We start from the raw sequence: 8,492 nt of genomic DNA on the forward strand, positions 1-8,492 counted from the left end.
AGTGCAATGCATAAAACTAATTTGCGGCCGGGCAATTATGCAGCAGCAGCAGCAGCGGCAGCAGCCGAAGTTTAGCCAGCGTGAAGGTGCCTGCTGCCAGGTGCAGACGACCAGGCCAGCTGCTAATTTCTTTATTTGGCTCCCATTGAGCCTGATCCTGATTCCCAAGCACATGAAAGTGCAGTCAATGCTAAGCAGCAGGCGAGGCGAATCATTAAATCAACTGCAAACAAGTGTTAATGTGGCGCACAACTGCTTTATACTCTGTTCACAGTGTGAAGATAGCTGAGAAAAAAGAATAATTAACAGGGGACTCTAAAACTGTATGTCGCAACCAGTCACTGTCAAACTCTGTTCACAGTGTAAAGACCGCTGAACAAAAAGGATTAATACATTTGTTCTCATTTTTTAAGGTATGTGACTCTAAAACTGTAAGTCGCAGACAATGCCTCTCAAACTGTGACGAAGATTTAACTATTTATGTCATCTTTTTGGCTTCGGCTTTAGAGGCATTTCAAAACTGTTGAATGCAGGCCCTGACTTTCAAACTGTGACTAAGATATGTGTATTTTTGCTATTCTTTTTGGGTCCAGCTTTGGAGGCTCTAAAACTGTAAGCCAAAGACAAAGACAACAATATTGTACACACATTTTTGGATCGAGCTTAGGAGAATAAATAGTATTCAAGTTTTATGAGAGCGTGACTTTCAAACTGTAAGCCACAAGACAGGGTCTCTTAATCCAACCCATTAAAAGGGTTGAATTAAGTCTATTTTAATTGGGTGACTCCAAAACTGTAGCAGCCTTTCAAGCTGTGCCCAAGAAGATTGAATAAATTCATTGGCATATTTTCTTGTTGACTCTACCACTGTAAGAAACTGAAAGCGACTTTCAAACTGAATAAATCCAATGTCATATTTTTGTGGTGACTGTAAAACTGTAAGACACTGAAAGACACTGAAAGCAACTCCCAAACTGTATTTAGGGTGCATCAATTTTGCATCAACTTTTCTCTCGAGTTCAGAAGGAGAAGGAATCCATGTTTGTCATGGAGCGTGACTTTTAAACTGTAAGCCGCTAACAGTGACTCTTAAACTGTGACCTTAGGAAGTCTAGCTCTACAATTGTGCGAGACGTAGATTGTAGCGATTATTGAAGACCTCTGGACGACGTCTCCAAATGTTTTGAATTATTAAACAAACAATCCATGAAAAAAATTAATGATAGGGGCTTCGGTTCGGGTTAAGGTTTGGCTCACGGACTCAACAAAGATTCTAAGAAAGTCAATATACTCCTCTTGCAGTTAGCGAACAGAGTATAAGCCAGATATATCATATTCTGCTGAATAGCGACCATTTCCTTTGTAAGCCGACGCACACATGAGCTCTCCATCTTCCCAGCGCCTTATTGTGTACTCATTTTCTATGCCAGAACTCCCCGCACACACACACACACACACACACACACACACACACACTGAGCTCTCTTTCACATACTCTCGACTCTTGCATTATCTAGATTATCTTGTCAGAGAGAGAGAAGTTAATTTTTCTTTCATTAGCGCCTGACATCAGTGTCGCCCGCTGCTTCCATTTAGCAATGAAACTTTGCTTATTATAACTATGTGAAAGTGTCGCTCCCCCCTCTCAATCCCTCCCCCCTCCCCTCACACACACACACACACACACACACTCGCGGTATTCATTCAGGCATATTCTAATATCCATGGCACAGCTGGGGGGCGGCTGGCAAATGCAAAGCCGCACACGTATTGGCGTGAAAACTTTTTATTAGCGTCGAAAGTGCCCCACCACACTCCTAGCACTCGAAAAATCACAGAGCGAAGTCTGTTTAGCGGCACGTTGCGTATGATTAATATGCTGCACACGTATCACCGCAAATATTGATTTTTAAATAAGCTGACGCCACGAATGTGGGCCAAGAGCAGCAGCAGCAGCAGCAGCAGCAGGAAACTTTGTTTGTCCAAGCAATGGCAAAATCAACAACGAAATTATATAATTTGCAGTGTAATCAGCTAAGTTTAAATGTGAAATGTGCGGCGGCAGCAGAGGCGTCGTGATTTCGACTGATGGCTGATGCGGCGTATGAGTAATGCCCGCCTATAAGATTACTCATACGTAAAAGCCGCAAAAAAGTGTTCGTCATATGACGACGCCGCCGCCGCCGCCGCCAAGCACTTTGACAAATGAAACATGGCCAAAACAGGAGGAGCTGCCTGGCAAGGGGTTGGACCCGGACCCGGATACGGGCATGGGTATGGGCTGGAAAAAGGAACGCCGTAATGCCATTGATGGCTTATTTCAGGTTTACGACTTTGTTTTTGCTACCTAGCCAATGTTTGCCTCCCTTGGCAGTCTTCTGTCCGTCTGTCTGATCGGCGGCATTCACTCACGGTGCACGTTTGTAACTTTTGACTATGGCAACCCCCCGCCAGCAACCGGTTCCCCCCGTCCCCCCATCAAACAACAGTCGTCAGCGACTGAGAGTATGCTTGAGTGGTTTTTAGGCGCAGTTGTTTCTATTTTCTTTCTGGTTTTTTCATTTTTATTTTTCTTTATTGCTCTGGCGAATTCCACGCTTTTTATGGCAACTCCATTGAAGTCAGGCAGGCATTGAACTGTTAAGCTTTTTATTGAGCCGCATGCCCTGTAAAACAAAAGGGATTCAAGTTGCCCCGCAACGACAAAAAACGGATCGCGCATTATCTTTCCTGACTTTCGGAGATATGCGTGGGGCTTAGAAATGTGGAGCAAAGCTAATAGAATATTCTGGCTACAAGGCTTGGGATCAGCTAAAGTTAAAGTTCAAGATAAAGTTAAAGTTAAAGGTAAAGTTAATGTTAAACTTAAAGTTAATGTTAAACTTAAAGTTGAAGTTAAACTTAAAGTTGAAGTTAAAATTAAACTTAAAGTTAAAGTTAACGTTAAAGTTAAAGTTAAAGTTAAAGTTAATGTTAAAGTTAATGTTAAAGTTATAGTTAAAGTTAAAGTTAAAGATAAAGTTAAAGTTAAAGTTAAAGTTAAAGTTAAAGTTAAAGTTAAAGTTAAAGTTAAAGTTAAAGTTAAAGTTAAAGTTAAAGTTAAAGATAAAGTTAAAGTTAAAGGTAAAGTTAATGTTAAACTTAAAGTTAATGTTAAACTTAAAGTTGAAGTTAAACTTGAAGTTACAGTTAAAGTTAAAGTACCAGTAAAAGTATTTCTCTAGCTTATAACATAGACTAGTACAAAAGTAATCTACCCATTTCTTAATCAACCTCATATAAGCACAGGGTAAAGAATATATATGCCTTTCTACGATATAATCTTCTGTCTAAAACATGCACTGGGGTCGCAGCATTCTACCCATTTTTTACCCACTTTTCAACAAGTACAGGGTATAAAGGCAGCAGTATACTTACCCCTTCATAAGTTTCATATGAACTCAAACAAAGATATCATATCTAGCTTATAACATAATCTGGCAGCACAAAAATTAATCCATTTCCTACCCAACCTTACAAAAGTACAGGGTATATATGCTTAGTGATAATTTAGATATCATCCTCTGTCTAAGACATGCACTGTGATCGCAAGAATACTACCCAATTTCATACATGAACAGGGTATAAAAAAAGTTTACTATGCAGCAGTCAACTTTTCCCTTCACGAGTTTCATATAAACTCGCATGCCGGTAAACTCTATTGGCAACTGTCTGTCTGTCTACCTGTCCTTTCTGTCCGTCCGTCTGTCTGTCTATCTGTCTTTCCTTCCTCCTGTCCGTCGTCTGTTCGCTCGACTGTGTCTGCGCTGCCGGCGGCTGTGCAACAGCATGTTGCATGCTGCTGAGCCGCTCAGCCGACAACAAATTTTTATTGTCAGCATATTTTTTATGTTTTAAGCATGCCACACGCTCCGCACACACACCCCGCACACACACCACCCGCCCCGCACACCCTCCCACCCGTCGGCTTGTCAGAGAATACAGACTGAAGCGCTTCTGTGTGATGTGACGAGCGCGGCGTGCACATTGACATTGTCTGCCTCTGCCTGTCCCTTGGCTCTTCGGGTTCTGTCTCTGCCGGTAAATAAAATATCGTTTCATATAAAAATACAAGTGCTTGCCCCTCCCCGCAGACAACCGCCCGCCCGCCCGCCGTTGCATCGATTAAGCGTGTCTAACCGTTGGGGCATGGCCCCAAACCCCGCGCGATTCCCAATCCATCCCAATCCTTTCGCAGCAGTCAACAGGGCAGAATATTTGTTGTTTTCCCTATACGTAAAAAAATAGATATATTTTTTGTTCCCTTTTTGATATCCGTCTTTTTTTTATTTTATATATATATTTTGTTGGTTGAAATGGAACACTACACGTGTTGGTAACATATTTTTGGACATTATTACAATGGTTGCTTTTTGTTATGCCCCGCATCCGCAACCCGCACATATTGTGCCTCCCCTCATTCTCTCTGACAGTGTGGATTTTATGTGTGTGTGTGTGTGTGTGTGTGGACTTTTTATGGACACTTGAACGTATTCAAGTTCGCAGCGTGTTTTGAATGTGTTTCGGGGTGGCCCCCAATCCCCGAGCTGGCACAGACAAGTGGCAAATGCATTTTATTCACTGCATATTTGATTCGGACGAAAAATTCCAGCAAAGGTGAAGTCAAGTGCGTTGCGATGCCATGAATCAGCCTTGAATGGAGGCATCATCGAAATGTGCGCCCAACAAAAAATTGAATGGCACAAATATGTATACATTTTTTTGGGCCCAAACTTGATGATGGGCATTATCATTTTGCATACATTATAACGAACGGAATCGTATTACATTTATTAAAATAAATTCAATACTATTCACATTTATATGCACATAAAGGAATTTGACATGTCTGTCTGGGAGTTGAACTAAGAGGCAGCAGAGCGCTGGCTCAAATTCAGTTTACACATTTGTTTAAATTCGCTTAAAGAAGAAGATAATTTATGGAATATATACAGGTGAATCGGGCTAAGCATGAGCTGAACTAGAAGAAGTTTGAATGATTTCTTTTTAAGCTCAAAATATATATTCATAAATTATAAATTAATTTAAATGAATTTCCATAAATTGTCTCGCAAATATGCATTTGCAAAATTGCACATTTCAACCCGTCGATGCCGGGTAATTTCTGTAATTATTTATGATATCGAATGCCTTTCACATTTTATTTTTGTAATATGAAAATTGAGACGGCAAATGCGAACAGATTAAAATGCAGCTATAAAATATACAAATTTATATGAGCCGCCTTAATGAAAAGCGCTTACGAAAGCATCAACATTTCACAGATGCGACAACGAGCTGGCGAATGTTCCTGGAGCTGGAGCTGGGGGGAGATGGAGAAGGAGGAGCTGGAGGCGGAGGCGGGGCATCCCAAACCGAATTTCATGCTTAAGCTCTGTAAAATTAACATTTAATTGAAGCCTACATTTCGGCGCCACGGGCTCTGCGTAAAATTAACAAAAAATAATGCCACGCCCACGCCCACGCCCCCTGGCATCCTGGCCAGGATGCGCAAGGCAAGTGCAAATCCCTGGATACAGTCCAAACGATATGCAGCCCAGGCGGACGGACGGTCGGACGGACGGACGGACGGACGGACAGGCCGCGGTGAGTGCATGTTTTGATAGCGTAAATTATGTTATAAAATTTATTTAATTTCACTTTTGCTGCTGCTGCTCCATCCGCACGCTGAACGTTTTGTTGCCAGGCCCCGCAGCCAAAATGGGCGCCTGCCATGCGAGGCACACACACACTCCACACACACACACACACACACATGACCCTCTCAACTGGTCGCCCTCTGTTTTCCCCAGTGTATTGCAAATTGTGCAGAGTCCTCTGCCGCCTGCCATTTGCCCCTTGCCCCTTGTTGCCCCGGCTTGTTGCTCCCGGGTCCAACTGCTGCTTGGCTTCGCGTGCCCGGCGCGCATATTTATGTCTGGCAAGAAACATGCAAACATTTCGTTGGCATTGGCCAGAAATGAAATGGAAAGCGCAGCCAGGTGAGTAAACAACACACACACGTGTGCGAGCATGTCTGTGTGTGTGTCTGTGTGTGTGTCACAGATATTGGCAATCCTTAACTGCATGCCTTAATCTCTGTGCGACGAGAGCCAGAGATGACATCGTGATCTTGTTGCTCTAATCAGGAATAACTCCTGGTGGTATCTCATCTCTTCCCCAACACGCCAATTTTATAAGAGCTCATATTTTACTTAACTTATTTGATTAATCTGTCAGGTTTCTCCCTTTGCTGTCAAAAACTTCTCGATAATTGAACTCTAATTAATTTAAATTAAAACAAAAAATACTTTCTCTCAGTAGGAGGCTATCTTCGAGGACTTCGAACCAAAAGAAAGCTTCAATTAGCTCGTCAGTTAGGATTAAAACTCTTTTGCTTATACAGAAGAAATGTTTCCAGATCTTAACTGTACTCAAAGTACACTCATTCCGTCCACTCTAATAAAGGACAACTCCTTGGTCCGTGTTAGTTCATCTCTTTTTGGAATGAACAAACAAATTTCTCGTGTCAAACATTTTACTCTAATTGGTCTCTAATTTATTTAAGTTAAAACAAAAAATACTTCCCCTCAGTAGAAGGCTGTCTTAGCGTTTGCTTTCGAACCAAAAGAAAGCTTCAAAGAGCTCGTCTTTGAAGACAAACTCTTTTGTATATATAGAAGAATTGGTTCTACTCTCGTCTTAGGATAAGAACTCCTTATTATATATAGAAGAATTGTTTCCACTGTCCAGATCTTCACTCCATTCAAAGTATTCGCATCACGCGCTCATCTCTAAGCTGGGCAATCGTTCAGCTGCTTTCGATTGGGCGGGGCGCAGGGCTTAAACGACTGGGGTCCGTTTAAATAATTAAATACCAATGACACTTAAACGTAAATCATGAATTTTGCAAGGGTTTCACCGAAGGGCCACGTGCAGGACACGCTGCTGCTCGATAAGACACATTTACGAAATGGCAAAGACGTGGAGGTAGCTCCAGTTTTGGGCCAGCTCGCCGGACCGTTAACAAAGACGGAAAATGTCAACGCCGCCGGAAACAACACCACCAAAAAATTACTGTTGCAAAATGCTGGACAAGTTTCCGCTCCCAGCTCGGAGCTTCCTGCAACGGCAACGGCAACTGCAACAAATCCCCAGCTGCTCAGCTCTAACATTCCATGCAACAACAACAACAACAACAATGGCAACAAGAGGCTCTAGTCGGGAGCTCCCGACTAGGGGATACCCTAAACTCTCTTCTTCCAGCAGGCGTATAAAATGAAAGATACTTGATATATATAAGCAATTCTAGAAGCTACATGTCAAGTTTGACGACTCTAGCTCTTATAACTTACGAGATTTGCTCAAAAAACAGGATTCCGATATCGATTTTTTTCGATTACTTGGAAACGGGGCAAGTTATCGAATATCGGAAACAAACTTGATCTGCGCGAGCACTAGGAGGACCTTCAGCTAAATTCAATTTCAAGTCTCTAGCTCTTATAGGTTCTGAGATCCTTGCGTTAATACATACGGACGGACGGACGTACGGACAGACAGACGGACAAACGGACGGACGAACATGGCTAGATCGACTCGGCTAGTGATGCTGTTCAAGAATATATATACTTTATGGGGTCGGAGATCGGACGGACATTTGCACAAATACATTATACCCCCTTTACTCATTTTCAATGATTACAGGGTATAACAACAATGTGTGTGTGTGTCCAACAATTTGTTGCCGCAGACAAAGGCAAAGTCAATGTCGCCAGAGTTGTCAACGTTGTTGAAAGTTGCCTTAATTGCAGTTGTTGTTACTGCTGTTCTTTTTACGGTTGTCGTGCATAAAATATGCTGCATACTTCGTGGGCCCCCCCCCCCCCCCCCCCCCGGCGCTCGGCAAAAAAGGTTGCCACTGCCATTGGCGTTGCCACCGTGTCCGCAGGCCGCCTTTCATGCTGTTAATTATTATTATAGACGTGCGAGCGTCCATCTGTCTGTCTGCACAAGCACAAGCGACCACATGCAATAAAACAGCACTTAGACACACACGCACACACACACACGCACACACACACACACACACTTGCACACACACATGGACATGGGGACAACTACATGGATGTCTAGTCCGTTTGAGCCATCGCCCAGGCAAATAGCCAAACGGCGCACCGGGGAATACTTTACCAAATTGCACTACCCCTCAGTCTCACAGTCTCCCCCTGCTCCCGCTCCAGCTCCAGCTCCAGCTGGCATCCTTTGGCCAACTCATTTGACTGCACGCTTTTGTCGTCCTTTCATCTCACTAAATATTTTTGCTCATAGACGCCTTACACGTGTGCGCCCGTGTGTTTATTTGTGTGTGTGTGTGTGTGTGTCTGCGAGCTGCTTTTAGGCATTTAACTTCTTTTTTTCTGTTGCTTTAATATATAAGAAGAAAGAACGAAGAT

This window comes from Drosophila montana, unplaced genomic scaffold (assembly GCF_035044405.1).
Source record: "Drosophila montana isolate Dmon_TW-CO22-7 unplaced genomic scaffold, ASM3504440v1 contig_2583_1, whole genome shotgun sequence".
In the NCBI taxonomy this organism is placed as follows: domain Eukaryota; kingdom Metazoa; phylum Arthropoda; class Insecta; order Diptera; family Drosophilidae; genus Drosophila; species Drosophila montana.